The sequence below is a fragment of the Narcine bancroftii genome, chromosome 7, assembly GCF_036971445.1.
Source record: "Narcine bancroftii isolate sNarBan1 chromosome 7, sNarBan1.hap1, whole genome shotgun sequence".
Classification (NCBI taxonomy): Eukaryota; Metazoa; Chordata; class Chondrichthyes; order Torpediniformes; family Narcinidae; genus Narcine; species Narcine bancroftii.
The window spans coordinates 564699-580247 of NC_091475.1; the positions used below are offsets into that span (position 1 = coordinate 564699).

Genomic DNA, 15549 nt, shown 5'->3' on the forward strand with positions numbered 1-15549 from the left:
CACAATCTATCTCGTTTAAAAACATATATATAATATATAATAACCCGCAACATCTGAAATCTCCCCCTCCTTGGCAAACAACAGGAAGCCTGTCCAACATATTTACAAAAATATTTAAGAAAATTATAGTTCACAAAACACACTTAAGTTCAGGCACCATGACATCTCCAATAGTATATGTCCCTTGCACCTCCAACACAATCACGAACTAAATGTTTGGCAGCATCTGTATCTTTGATGGAATTGTGAAGAGCTGGGTGGCAACAAGCTTAACACATGCTGCTTTCATTTCCAGGATTTGACCCCAGCATAGGAAGATGGGGTACAAGGCTTCTTTCTTGGACTGTAAGGCTTGATAGGCAGATACAATTGGTCATTCTTAAAAAAGTTCCTAGTGAGTTATACAGCAAGTTTGCAGGTACATCTAGTGCAGTACACCAAGGTACTGGAGAAACTCAGCTGGTCAAGCAGCATCCATAGAAAGCAAAAGACAGTTGATGTTTCAGGCCTGAGCCCTTCTTCAGGTATAAATAGTGAGTGAATGGTGTAGGACACAAATCACCAATTAGTTGAGTTGACATTAAATTAACAGCATAGTTACATAAAGGGTCTCTTGGGTTCAGGACCCAAGAGAATCACAAGGTTGCAGAGGGATTTTCAAACTGAAGAAGAAGTTTTCCAGCACAAATAATGTTGACTTTTCTGAGTTTTGATTTACACATTATCAAGCAGTAAAAGATGCGTAACATTAGGCCTAGCTGACATGGACATTTACCCCCTCCATAAATCTTCGTCCGCAAAGCCAAGCCAAAGAAAAAAGAAGATCTACCAGTAGTCTAGTACGGTAGAAAATGTTCTATTCTCCAGCAAAATATTCTCACCCATGATTGATGTGGGTGCATGTTGTAATTGGATAAGGGTTTCTCAACTGCAACTTTATCTAAAAAGCTTTGCCTTGCTTTGAGGTCATTTTGGATGGTTTGAGGTCATGAATGCAATTGCAACTTGATTTTTTAAAATCACTTTTCACAAACTATAACACATTATGGAAGTAAATGTCTCGGTCCAAATGCAGTCTATGTTTCGCAAGACATTCCCTTTGTGAATCACACAACTTTGTGACTTCTAACTTTTGGCCATGGCTCAAAAGAGAAATAACAATACTGTTAACAGCTGCAATATTCCCAAAGAGAATAGAGTTTTTCTTAGAAAACAATTAGTGGAAAATGCACTACTTGAAAGAATATTTATCTTCCTGTAAACTAGTTGCCAATGCATTTCTTATTGTTGTTGCCGTGCTGTTTCCTTGTGATGTGTCACCTGCTGAAAAACATTATCTAGACTTCAAACTTCTGCACAAGCCAATGAGTTTTATTGATTGACATAGGCACCAACATTCTGATCTGTTGCAGTCAAATGTTAAAAAATTCCCTATAATGTTCAATAAATTACCCCAGCATTGAAAGAGATAACAAATATAAATGACAAATGATAAATATTCACAGTTCCAGGTGGTGCAAGAAAAGTTCAGTCCATGACAGATCAATAGTGCAGACAGGTTTTTTGAGGTCTTGGACTACTTCATACTTAGGATAATAAGGAGAAGTTCAAAAGTCTCAGCCATTGGGGGGGGGGGGCGGGGGGGGCGGGAAACATTCTTGACCTAGAGGTGTTTGTTTCTTGGGTTCTGTATGTTCTTCCCACAGATGACAGTGAGAAAAAAGTTGTGACCTGGGTGATGTTGGTGCTTTCCTGAGGTAGCAACTCACACAGATGTCTTCAATGCCTGGGAGATCTGAGCCTGTGATGGATTTGGCTATGTTCATTACTTTCTACAGGCTTCTGCCTTCCTGGAAACTTGTATCACCAAACCAGACAGTGAGCAACTTTCCACAGTGCATCTGTAGAAGTTTGACAGTGCATTTGATGACAGTAGAGGCACTGGTGATGTTGTCAATCCACACAGTTTGGGGTCTGCCAACGAGGAAGTCAACAGGTTCAGAAGGATGAACAGTGTCCCAGATCCCTTAGTTTTATCAAATTTTGCAGGCATTATGGCATTGAAAGCCAAGCTGGAGTTAATGAATGACAGCCTGATGTAGGTGCCCTTGTGAACCAGGTGATCTAATACAGTCAAGAACCAGAGAGATAGCATTTGCCCTTGACTTGTGACAGTAGGTGAATTGAAATAGGTCCAGGTCCTTCCCACACCTAATCCCCATGGAGGTCACTAGAAAACAGAGGAGACAAAGAAAATCTCTTAACAGGTCATATTCATCCAAAGACTTTCTCCATCTCAGCTTTAGCAAGAAATTAAAAAAAAAATTAAATTAAATATTTAAATTTAGACTTAAAGCACAGTAACAGGCCACTGGCTCACAAGTCTGTGCCATCCAATTTACACCCAATTCACCTGTACATTTCAAATGGTGGGAGGAAACCGGAGCCCCAGGGAAAAGACACGTGGAGAATGTACAAACTACTTATAGAGAGCATGGGATTTGAACCCTGGTCACGATCGCTGGTGCTGTAAAGGCAATGAGCTAACCGCCTTGTTAACCGTGCCGCCCTAGTAAGGTCATTCTCAATTAAATCTGTCAGTTGCTCTATTGAAACACAATAACAAGTCAAGGTTGTCTCAATCAACATTGCTGTGTACTCTTGTACATTTTTTTTTCCGGACTGGAGCTTCAAGTATTTTCAATGTCCCCTAGTTTGTGGCCTTAAGGAAGGTTTTGAAAATCTGCACAAGAGAGCTGAGACACTTTATTCTCAAAGAGCTGCAGGTAGAGGAAACATGTTGCAACCTTCACCACATTGACTCCCCAAATCCTTACTCCCATGTACAGGGCACAGGTTGGGAATGTGACATAATAATCTCCAATAGCCTGGATGTGTGCACCTCAAATGATCCTCAAGAAGCTCGAGATGATGCAGGACAAAACAGGCTCATGTTTAGGATTCCATCAACCACCTATTTTATGTCTTCCATCCCACAATGCACAGTGGTTTCAGGATGTAGCACCTAGAATTTCCAACTGCTGCAACTCAAAGAGCCTCCTTCATCAGTACATCCAGAATCAGTGACAGAATAATGTCAGCAGGCATGAGAGAACACAATCTGCAAAATCTTTCAAGACACAGAATGGAAGCATCTCTCCCTGGTGACTGAACTGTCACAAATTCCCCAACAAGTAACTTTTAATTTAAAAAAAGTTCAATTTTTAATTTAGACATAAGGAGGGTAACAAGCCTTTCCAGCCCAAAGAAATTCAATAACCAGTGGAAATTTTCACTTTGCCAAAAAGCTCAATGGATTTATTTATGTGCAATACACAAATGTGTGGAGAAACTCAGCAGGTCACACAGCATCCATTGGAATTAAAAGGCAGTCAACATTTTGGACCTGAGCCCTTCCTTGGGGTTTTTTTTATTGACATTATTAATTAAACTTCTTCATAACTTGCTGTGACAATGTGAGCTCTCTCAATCCATGTGACCATTGCCACATGGATTGCAGTGATTGAAGAAGGCAGCTCACCACATGGTTCTGAAGGCAATGTGGCATTCTGCACAAAGACAGCCCAATCTTTGCTTGGAGGGCTGTACACGTGACAATTTGTGAAACCAAACTGTTTGCATCTGATGAAGCCAGAATTTACACGATTTCTATGTTCAAAAGATGTTTTATGTTGCGCAGCCAGTTTTGATTATCCAGTTCAAAGGAGCTTGGCCTAGCAGAGAGCACATTAACTGTCCATGATTAAATTACATCTTTTTTTCCACAATTTAGAATGAAAAATGTATACATATACCTAAAAATCTATGATTGGATTTTAGACATGGGAAAAAAATGAATACTATTTGTACAAACTGTAAAAGTATTACTTATTTTGTTGTTGAGAAACATCGTTTCTTTTGTAGGGAGGCAGCAGATGCTCCTGGCTAACTGATGAGAGCGGCTGTGCTGCGGGATATAAAGATGTGTTGACAGATTTATTGGGTAAAGCAGAATCTTTTTGACAGCTAATGCAGTTATTGGGGATGGGCATCCAGTTTACCTGCCTGTTTATAATTCATTAAGGAATGGGGCTCAAGGCGAGCGATTACTAATTCCTCGATTCATCATTATTTGGAGAAAAATCTGCACTCAGCAAGGAAAGTGTGTAATTGGCATTTAAATTTTAACAAGCTGTCACGTACAATCAAGAGCAGGGATCTGAGATGTGATGTGGTGCGTAGAAAATTTATTGGCAGATCGTGGGTAAAATTATTGGAGTCAGATTGAATTCTTACTTAAATAAGCAGCGACATTAAAAACACGTCTTGGTTTTCCCATGCATTTGGCCATAAATATGTTTTAAAACCAGCAGGAAGGAAATTATTTGGCTACAGCCCCATTTTCTTTTAAAACAAAATGTTCCACATAAATAAGCTCTTCTATTTTGTTTTTCCACTCCACGCAACCTGATGCAGAAGAAAAGCAGTCGGCATTGTCAACTTCTTTATCTTCTTGATTCTGTCCTAGCAATCAAGAGGCCTGGAGTAATTATCAGGAAAAGTGAATTCAAATATCACAGTAGGTGGCGAATTCAGTCATTTAAACAAATCTGGTGTAAAAAGCTGGCATCATTAATGGGAATCATTAAACTGTTGGATTATTATGAAACTGCCACATTAAGAGAAGGAAATGTTGCCATCTTTGCCCAGACTGGCACATATATTACTCCAGAATATTGCAACGCCAGTACAATTTGCAGGATTTTCGAGCTGGGCTCTGCCCATCTCTCTTGGACATTCATCACTATTCTGGAGATAGCCATTGACTAAACCTTAGTGACCAGCTGCATATATGCAACAGCTTGACAAAACTAGTTAGAATTCAACTTTCTGACTTACAAGGTTTATCCACCATATGCAAGGTTGATAACCGAAGCAAGATAAAATATACCCTCTCACGTGGGTGAGAATAGCTCCAAAAAGACTCAAGACACTCATCCAAGATAAAGCTTGTCTGGCACCTCATTCACCGTCTCCAGAAGGCAGTCAACAACATAAAGGGCCTCCAGGACCCTGGCCACAACCTCTTCTCACTGCTCCCTTTGGGGAGAAGCTACAGAAGCCTGAAAGCAACTCCCCATGGTTCAAGAACAATTCCTTTCCAACAAATATCAGGTTTTGAACCTTCCAATGGTCCTCTGATCAAATCATATTTTGCAAGTCACTTCTTTTTGCACTAGGATTACTGAAAATATTTAGATCCATCTTATGGTCTCTTTTAAACTAATGAAGTGAGTTTTAATTAGTTTACCATTTTAGTTTGTCTTTACACTGACCTGCTTGATTGGAGCATCTGTGCATTGTACAATGTATATGACATCGTCGCCACTGTACAGATCAAAACGTTCTCTTTCTCCAAGTCAGAGTACAAGTAGCAGCCCCTTTAATAAGATATAATGCAGCAACTCAACATCATATCAACACCAGACAAAATCACAAACTCTTCAACAGGAAGTGCAACAGGTTCAAAGTTCAAAGGTATTGTCAGATTGCATTCATGATATCATATACAACCCTGAGATTCTATTTCCCGTGGGCCAGGCAGAATGTCTACTTGTCAGTAGGGCAACTAAAAAGTACTTAAGAAATTATATATACAAGTGAAAGTGGAAGTGCAAATGAATTCTGCAATACAGCAAATAAATATTCAATAGTAAATAATACGCAATCTAAGAGTTCTTAAATAAGATTATGATTGAGTTTGTTGTTGAGTAATCTGATAGTGTAGGGGTAGCTGATGTTCCTAAACCTAGTGGTGTGAGTCTTGTGGCACCGATACCTCTTTACTGATGGCAGCAGTGAGAATAAAGCAAGTCCTAGGATCCTTGATGATTGCTGCTGCTCTCCAACAGCAGCGTTCTATGTAGAATTTCTTGATAGTGGGGAGTGTTTTTCCCATGATTACCTTTTGCTCAGAAGTATTGGTGCCCCCAATCTAGGTCATGATGCAGCCAGTCAGCACATTTTCCACCACACATATATTGAAGTTTGCTAAGGTTTTCGACGTCATATCATACTTCCACAAATTTCTGAGAAAGTGCTTTTTTTACAATGACATTCTTGTGTTGAGTCCAGGAAAGGTCCTCCAAGAGAGTGGCATCCAGGAATTTAAATGTGCTCACCTTCTCCACCTCTAATCAACTCAATGATGATTGGATTGTACACCTCTGGTTTTCCCTTCCTGAAGTCTACAATCAGCTCTTTGGTTTTTGGAGACATTGAGAGTTGTTCAGCCATGTTTTCAACCTCCCTCCTCTATGGTGACTCATCACCCCCTTTCATGACCACCCCCTTTGTGGTATAATCATCCCAAACCATACAGTCAGTGGTCTAAAGTGAGTAGAGCAGGGGGCTAAGAATGAACCCCCCCCCCCCCCCAAGGTGTACAGGTAGTAATAGGGATTGTGGAGGAAATGTTCTTACCAATTCTCACAGATTGTTGCTCTTGAGATGCAGGAATCCAGGATCCAATTCCACAGTGGGGTATTAAAACCCAGGTCTTGGAGTTTGCTGATCAGTTTTGAGGGGATGGTGGTGTTGAATTCCAAACTATTCTAAATAAAGAGCAGCCTGATATATGTGTCTTTGCTGACCAGGTCTTCAAGGTCCATGTATAGAGCCAGTGAGATGGCATTTTCCATGGACTTCTTACTGTGCTAGGCAAATTGGAACGGATGTATGTCGCTGCTAAGAGAAGAGTTGATATGCTTCAACACCAGCCTCTCAAAACACTTATTCATTGTGGATGTGAGTACCATTGGTTGATAGTCATTTAGGCAGGTTGCCACACTCTTCTTGGGCACGGGTACAATTAAGGCTTGTTTGAAACAGGTGGGTACCTTGTCCTGCTGGAGTAAGATGTTGAAGATATCCATGAATACATTGGTAAGTTGGTCAGCATGGGTTTTCAGTACTGGACTGGGTACTCCGTCCAGATGGATGCGTTCCTTGGATTCACTCTCCTGAAGGCAGCCTGCAAATCATCCGGGGTTACTGGAAGTAGTTAATTATCAGGGGACTTAAGGGTGCTCAGTGATTTTTCCTTTTTCTGTGGTCAAATCAGGCATAGAAGGCATTGAGTTCAGCTGGGAGTGTAGCTCTACTTTCTCCTACTGCCCCAGAATTTTTGTAGCAGGTTATATCATTCAGGCTCTGTCATAGCGATTGTTTCCAATCTCATCAGGATTCTCCATTTCGGCTAGGAAAAGGCTTTCCATAGGTCATACCTGCTCCTTGTGTGGTGTTCTGGATCTCCAACTTAAATGGCTGTTATCTGAGTCTCAGCAGGTTCCAGACTTCACTATTAATCCATGGCTTCAAGTTAGGGAAAACCATGAACAATTTGATGGGGAGGCACTTGTCAACAGCTGTTTTGATAAAGTTTGTAATGACCCTGGTATAATCATTCACATGCTCAGCTGAGTTCTTCAACTCTGCCTCATCCACTGCCTCAAGGCAGTCCTGTAACTGTTTGTCAGCCCTCCGCAATCACCTTCTGGCTGTTCTAATCTCTGGAGTCTCTCTCTTTAGGCTTTGTGCAGAATCAGAATTTATTGTCATGCACAAGTGATGAAATTCGGTGTTTTGCAGCAGCCCTCATAATGTAAAGATACATATTATAAACCATCTTACAACAATCATAAAAATTACAACAAGAGTGCAGGAAAAGTGAGGCAGTGGCTTTGGTTCATTGATTGTTCAGGAATCTGATGGCGGAGGGGAAGAAGCTGTCTTTGTGCCGTTGAGTGCTCATCTTTAGACTCCTGTACCTTTTTCCTGATGGTAGCAGAGTGAAGAGGGCATGGCCTGGGAGGGGGTGGGGTCTTTGAGGATTGAGGCTGCTTTTTTAAGACACTGCCTCATGTAACGTCTTCGATGGAGTGAAGTCTGGTGCCTGTGATATTGCAGGCCGAGTTAACAACCCCCTGGAGTTTATTCTTGTCCTGAGAGTTGGTGCTTCCATACCTGACATTGATGCAACCAGTCAGAATGTACTTCACGGTCCACCTGGAGAAGTTTGAGAGTTTTTGGTGACATACTGAAACTCCTCAAGCACCTCAAAGTATAGCCGCTGGCAAGCCTTCTTTTTGATTGCATCGACATGGAGGCTCCAGGAAAGATCTTTGGAGATGTTGACACCCAGGAATTTGAAGTTCTTGACCCTCTCCACTACTGAGCCCTCTATGAGGACTGGATTGTGTTCCCTTGACTTCCTCCTGAAGTCAACAATCATCTCCTTGGTTTTGCTAATGTTGAGCGCAAGGTTATTGGTGTTACACCACTCGACGTGCTGATCTATCTCCCTCCTGTACACTTCCTCATTGCCATTTGTGATTCTGCCGACAACTGTGGTGTCATCAGCAAATGTAGATGGCATTGGAATTGTGCCTGGGCTCACTGGTCATGGGCAGGCGAAAGGAATATCAGCAGGTGATCTGACTTCCCAAAATGAAGTTGAGAAAGAATGATACTCATGTAAACACTAACTCTACCACCTCCAAATATCCCTCAAATCATCTTTACTGGTACATATCATTGTTTCTTCAACATCACAAGGTCAAAATTCTGAAATTTCCTTCCTAACAGGATGGTAATATTTTTACCACATCACTAATGGTTCAAGAAGGTGCCTCACCACCACCATCTTCACAAGTCCATTTAGATAAATGCATTACATTCTGAGAAAATCACCGATGAGGAAAACAAAGTGACCAAAATCTTACATTTATGAATAGAATGAATTTTGCATTTAGATGAGTGCAATACATTCCTTCATTTCACAATCTTGATGCAATGTCTAAAAGGCATTAGTGTGAGTAATATCAAAACCTTACTTTGGTATGGGCTTCAAGTGCCAAGAAATACCAGCTCCCTTCCATGCTCAGGACTTGCATCAAACCACTCATTAAAGTTCAGCACTCAATCATTTAACCTGCTTAAGTCCACTTTATTCCAGATTCAAGCTTTTATACCTTATTTTAACTTATATTCAATCAACATCTTCAAGAGCGAGAATAGCCCCTTTCACATTGGCACTTGAATCCAGCAATTAATCGCCAATTTACTGGTTCACCTGCCAATGTCAACACTCCTAACCTGGTTGGGGAGGGAAAATGACTCGAGAATTTACCGCCTAGGGAGGGTGTATCATTGCCGATCTGTTTTGAATGGGAATACCCAGTCTCCCAATGTGAACGGGCCACCCAGGATATGCCAGATCCCATTAGTGATCCTATAATGTCTGTGCGTGCATGCATGTCAAGAGGCAGGGCAGCAGGTAGCAGGAAAAATATTTCTATTGTGTGTGAAGAATGGTCTCAAACTGGGGGGAATCGGGAGGTGCAGGAACTTCTCTCCTTAAGGGCTGAGGAGATGACCTCAAAGCATATAATGGGGCTGTTATATGAGAGGATCACTTCCAGGCTCAGGGACATGGGGTGTGTCCAGGACAAAACTGAAATAATTCAAATTGTATCGTCATGTTAATGTGGGTTATTAAATAGTTCACTTGCAATGAGAAATTATTTGTAAAACACTACATTTTTAATATGTACTCATTGCCCCAATCAGTTTCAACACATTAACAATCTGTAGTTTTACAGTGTCGAGTATTTCTGATTAAGTTCTTCTGTTGGTTTTATAGAACAAAGAGAAAAAGTGAGAAAAATACCTCTATGGTGATTCTAAAATTATCATAATCTGCAAATATGCCTTGAAGCAACAAATAATGGTAACTGAGGGATTAACATTTAACTAGTGCTTCCATCTAAATATGTACAAAAATATTCTTCATTTTCCCAAATTCCTGACTTGCTGCCTTTTCTGAATGATTAACTCATTTCTATATTTCCAGCTGGTAATATGCCTCATGACATTTTGGTTCAATGGTTTCCAAAATACAGTTGTAACTGATTTGTCTAAAGTTAAAATCTTTAATTAGAAAATATATATTTCGTTGTAAAGTAAGTTATAGTTAAATAGATTTCTAGTGAGGGAATTGTGGCCCGAATACAGAATCACACTCAGGTAACAGCGCATTTCCAGATACACCATTGAACACAGAAAGAGTTCATTTCCAGAGTCGACACATCTGGAAAAATAAAGCCATAAATCTGAAGAAGTGTTCTTGAATTAAAACTCAAGAAATGTTTAAAAGCATTTGTGTTTACACCCAGCATTCGGCTGGCAGCTGTATCCATAAGCAGTTCTTCCTTGACTTTCCAATCATAATCACTTAAACCTCAAACGGAGATGAGGTCAGATGATTTTATGGATGTGATGTGATAATTTGAAGAGAGGCAAAAACACATCTCTAGGAGTTGTGTTTTGGAAGAAATCAAACTGAAACCGTGGTGATGTCACATCACATGATGTCAGAGAAATATAAATGAAGAAGGCAGAGATATTTTGAAACCAGTTGGAAGAAATTAACCCTCCCATGAAAATCATAGGGTTAAAACAATAGTCTCTGGAGAGAGAAGGAAGTGCTGCTCTGTATTGTATTATCCTTACACAAAATCAGTGGCCATAAAGAAGAGTCACCTCACTCTACGAATAAGGAGGACAGTTTCAGGATTGAAGATAGAGTAACCAGAAAAGATACTGCTGTGTGTTACTCCTGGAAAAGGGGAACACTGTAAAATCATTAAGACCACTTCTGACCGTCTCTTTAAGATAAAGAGGGCAGGTTCATCGTTTGGAACACAGATTACAAAATCTCCAAACAAGAGAGGAGAACACTCGTGTGAAGAATATCTCGCTGAAAGACAACTGAAAGAGATGTGAATTGGAAGATATCTGAAGATATAATGTTTAAAAGTGCTTCATAATTACTTCTGAACTGTGATTTAAAAAGATCCTCAAATTCAACAAGATGTTTGAAAATGGACTTTAAAAATTTTTCATTATCAAGCTTAAACTGTAATGGTTTGAATTTAATCTCTCTCTCACACACACACACCCGCACATAGTGGGAATTAAGTTTAAAGAGAAGTAAGAAATGTTATGTTATGAATAAAAACTATTATTTTGAATTTACCATTGTCATTGCTGTTCCTTTGTTAGTACTAAGAAGGTTTGTTAGTTTGTAACACAGTACATAACTTGATCTTCATTAGTGAAACAGGAGAAGTGCTCAGCAGCCCCACCAGAAAACAAAGGGTAAATTAAGTTCTTGGCCACTAACATGGATCTTCACCTGAAAAATTAACCTGATGGGACTGGATATCTATATGACATTTTGTATATAATGATATAAATATGATATAAATGGCTTTACAACTTCTTACTTGTTTAGAAACTTCACTCACTTTGACCACACAAAGAAAAGCAAATAATGGTGTTGTTTTTCCACTTATTACATTACAACAAGGTACAAACGGGGGAGATTTGATTAAAAATTATGTGTTCTAAATTTCATCATGGTGGTGGTTAACTGCATGACATACTGGGCAATTTGATTTGGGACATTGACATGTTGGTTCATGATTTTCTACAATATAATACGCCAAATGATAAGAAACGGGTTATTGCCAGTCTGTGAAATGGCTGTGATAGGTGTTCAACCCATCAATATGCATGACATTTATAATATCTCCATCAACATGCTCACCTGTGACTCCATGTACTTAGGTACATGATTTCATAATGTATTTAGAAGAATCTCATCTTCTCATACAGATGTTGTGAGTGAGGAAACAGGTTTGGTAGGTCTCAAAGGCAAGGACTTGGAACACAGTTTTGATATGGGCAAGGATTTTATTTACAGAAGGCAAGTGTGGGAGAATGGTAACTGATGCAGAGTGTGCACACACACACACACACACACACACACACACACACACACACACACACACACACACACACACACACACACACACACACACACACACACACACACACACACACACACAATGAAATGATACATATCTTTCTTTTTTCTTTGGCTTGGCTTCGCGGACGAAGATTTATGGAGGGGTAAATGTCCACGTCTGCTGCAGGCTCGTTGGTGACTGACAAGTCTGATGAGGGACAGGCAGGCACGGTTGCAGCGGTTGCAGGGGAAAATTGGTGGGTTGGGGTTGGGTGTTGGGTTTTTCCTCCTTTGTCTTTTGTCAGTGAGATGGGCTCTGCGGTCTTCTTCAAAGGAGGTTGCTGCCCGCCGAACTGTGAGGTGTCAAGATGGACGGTTGGAGGCGAGATCAGCCCACTGGCGGTGATACATATAATGATCAGGGAAACATCACTATGATGTCCCACCACCCCACGGCTCCATGCTACAAGGGTCACTAATTAAACGCTCCCAACTCTTTTAACAGTGCACATCTTACCAACAGTTTCTCCAGCGCCCTTCCACATTTCTAGGCCTGGAGTGAAGCAAGGTGGTCCCAAGCTGGCAAAGAGAGAGAGCAAAGAGCACATAGCACCTTTATAGAGCTGGAGGGACAAGCCCACATCATTTACTAGCTCAGTGGCAGGAGGGTTAATCTAATTACAACAGTCAATGGCCCAAGGCCAAGTACAGGCCGGTGGGAGAGTGGAGTCCAGGTAATTTAGCGAGATGTGCACTAATGGGTGATTGGCAGCTGGTAGGGTGCAGTGCTATCATATGACAGCACAACCTTTCCCAAGACAACAGAGTATACCAATTCAGAACAACCCCACCCTTTGGATAATCTTCCTTATTTTTTTGTATGGCAAGAACTCTGCACAGCCAAGACTTTTGACACTATAGCTGAATAAGCTAGAGACGATCAGAACCCTGTAGTCCAGGGCTTCCCAAACATTTTACCTCACGGAACTCTTTTGGGGAGTACTTGGAAATCACGGAACCCCAGTCATCAATTACAGTTTAAAAGACCTGGTATATATACAAGCAATGTAAGAAAGTAAATAAACTTACATTCTCCATGATGAAATAATTTGTGGCCTCTAATTAGTATTTGAGGAATGGGATGTTCTCCAATGTCACAATGGGGGAGGTCTCCGCTCAGTAGTTGGTCCGGGCGCCAATTGACTAGAGAGAACCAGTGTGTTGCTGATGTCACCTCCTGTGCCACGCCAAAATCGCCAGCCATTGATTGACAGGCGAGGTGGGTGGGAATCTATCCTCCAACCGATGTCACAATGGTGGGCGGGAGGTGTCTTCATCCAGGGATGATTGGCTGCACACAGATGAACAGGCTACTGATTAGCAGGTGAGGATGGGCAGAACCTCCACTGAGCATCTCAGTGGGAATTTCACCCAATGATTGGTGACCACCACCAGTTGCTGATTTGACAGGCGAGGTAAGCGGGAACACCCCCCCCCCCCACCCGCTGATGTCACAATGGGGCTGTGACCTAGTGAGGAGGCGTCAAAAATTCCCCGCCCCCCCCATCATTCCACCTGCTAATTGGTCCAGAACCCTGCTACCGAACAGTTTGACAGACAGGCTAAGCCCAGGCGCTGATTGGAGTGAAGGGCGGGTATTATACAAATGAGCAGCTACATGCTGGTTTAATCCTCATTTGCAGAACCAATGAAAATTGTGACAACCTGAGGCAGAAATACATACATAGGTACAAGATTAATAACCCCTCATAGCTAGTTGCAACTGATTGGGAAGAGCAAATATTTCAATTTCTGCTAACCCCAGGGTTATTTTAATGATTTGTAAGTGTTTGGGAGTGAATTTTGCTGTTTCATTCATCAGTCACCAATTCTTGCAGAATTTTGAACTGCCTGGAAGAATTTCTAAGTGTTGTGACTGAGGTTGAAAAGGCTCATGTGTGGGTACAAGAAGTGGAAACCCTAGAAGAAAGGATGTTGCAAGGAATGTGATGAGGCCCGCAAGCATAATTAATAGTTAACCTTAGTGTCCTTAGATGTTGGAGAGGCTCGAGAAGATTTCTGTCCCATTGCAACATTTTAGCCTACTTTAATGTGTTCTGGATGACCCTACTCAATTTAATTTCTTCCCCAACACATCTTCATGTCACAGGAAGTACAAAACCAGACATTGTAAATCTGTCTCCATCTTTCCTTCAGACAGTGAGTATTAGACTCCTATCACCCTTTTGATGGGGGGGAAAATCCTCATCTTAACCCTGATCCTGCCGCCAATTACTTTAAATATGTGCCCTTTGGCTAAATAGGTCTTTTCATTTTACTCTCTCAAGGCCCCTCATAACTTCACACACCTCAGTTACTTTTCCTCTTGGGATCCTCTGTTCCAAACAAAAATAATCCAAGACTATTCAACCATGCTTCATAGCAAAGATTTTCTGGCCAACTAACATTTTCGTAAATCTCTGCGCTCTTGAACACAGTTCCACCTTTATTTTAATATAGTGCAAAATGGTAAAATTATGGCCTCGCATGCATATATAGCTCTAGCAGAATTATTCTGCACTTTGTTCCAGTGCCTTAACACCCATTTTGCCTTTTCAGTGCCGTATTAACAGAGCCTACCTTACTTACCTTGTAGAAATCAATTCAAAGGGCTCACTTCTTCTCCATGCTCTCATTGTGTTTTCCCCTGCTTTGTTGGATCTCCTCTATTGCATTATCCTACACTTCTTAAGGTTAAATTTATTTTGCATATCGTTGACAAATTGACCCGATCCTCTTGATGTCAGAGGTTTTCCACCTCCCATGGACAGCTTTTTCATCAGGCAGCAGACTGTTTCATCATGCTATTGGCATTTAAATTTGCGTTATTAATATAAAAAAGCAAGAAGGAGCAGTTGGCTGAGAACTGAAGCTCATAAAATCCCACTTATAACAATCGTCCTGTCACAAAATCATCCGTCCATCATTATCTTATGTAAGTTTACAGGCAAATCATCCTCATGGCTGTATGATTGTTGCCAGTGATTTAAAAACAGTCCAAAGTACCAACATGTCAACAGGCCCTTTTACACTGCCCTTACCACCTTTTAACCGTTTCACTTACCTGTGTGAACACGACCAACATGGGATGGGGGGTCATTTTCATCCCGTATGTTACTCACCAAGGTTGGTAGTATCAGAGCCGATGCATTTCACACCCACCTTCCCGGGACACCGACGCTGTAATGCTCCAGGTCCCACCTCCTTTTGCACTGGGATGCCAGGACCCTATGTAAAAGGTCGCACTGAACAGCTTTTCTAGGTTCAGTGTGAACACTCCCATCTGACCCAACCTGCTTTTAAACACGGGTCATTGACATGCCAATTTAATGGGATCAATGTGTAAAAGGGGTAGGAAGATCAGGACCTGGCCAGAGGAAACCTCAGCAGCACAGCAGGACTGCTTTGAAGTCACGGACTGGAGTGGATTCTAGGAGGCAGCCACTTACAACCACTACATTGATGAGTATACGAGCAGAGTATATTTATACAGAGCAGATACATTGAGGATGTCATGGTGATCAAATGCTACAAAGACAAGGCTCATCAAAAACCATGGTTAGACTGGACCATTCAGACCACGTGACACTGCTTTCAGGTTGGGAGACAAGATGGCA

General features: G+C 41.2%; 1 long non-coding RNA gene across 3 annotated transcripts in view; it reads right to left on the reverse strand.

Annotated features, from left to right (window-relative positions):
- LOC138739742 (uncharacterized) overlaps window positions 1-15549 on the reverse strand; it is a 163611-nt gene that overhangs the window by 5364 nt on the left and 142698 nt on the right. Inside the window, exons 5-7 of one of the 3 annotated variants that reach the window (XR_011342380.1) lie at window positions 12962-13223; window positions 5337-5441; window positions 1395-2230 (exon numbers count right to left, since the gene is read on the reverse strand). This is a non-coding gene — a long non-coding RNA (uncharacterized lncRNA). Of the gene's footprint in view, window positions 1-1394; window positions 2231-5336; window positions 5442-12961; window positions 13224-15549 lie in introns of those variants that run through there. The other 2 variants (XR_011342382.1, XR_011342381.1) reach the window with 2 other exon arrangements.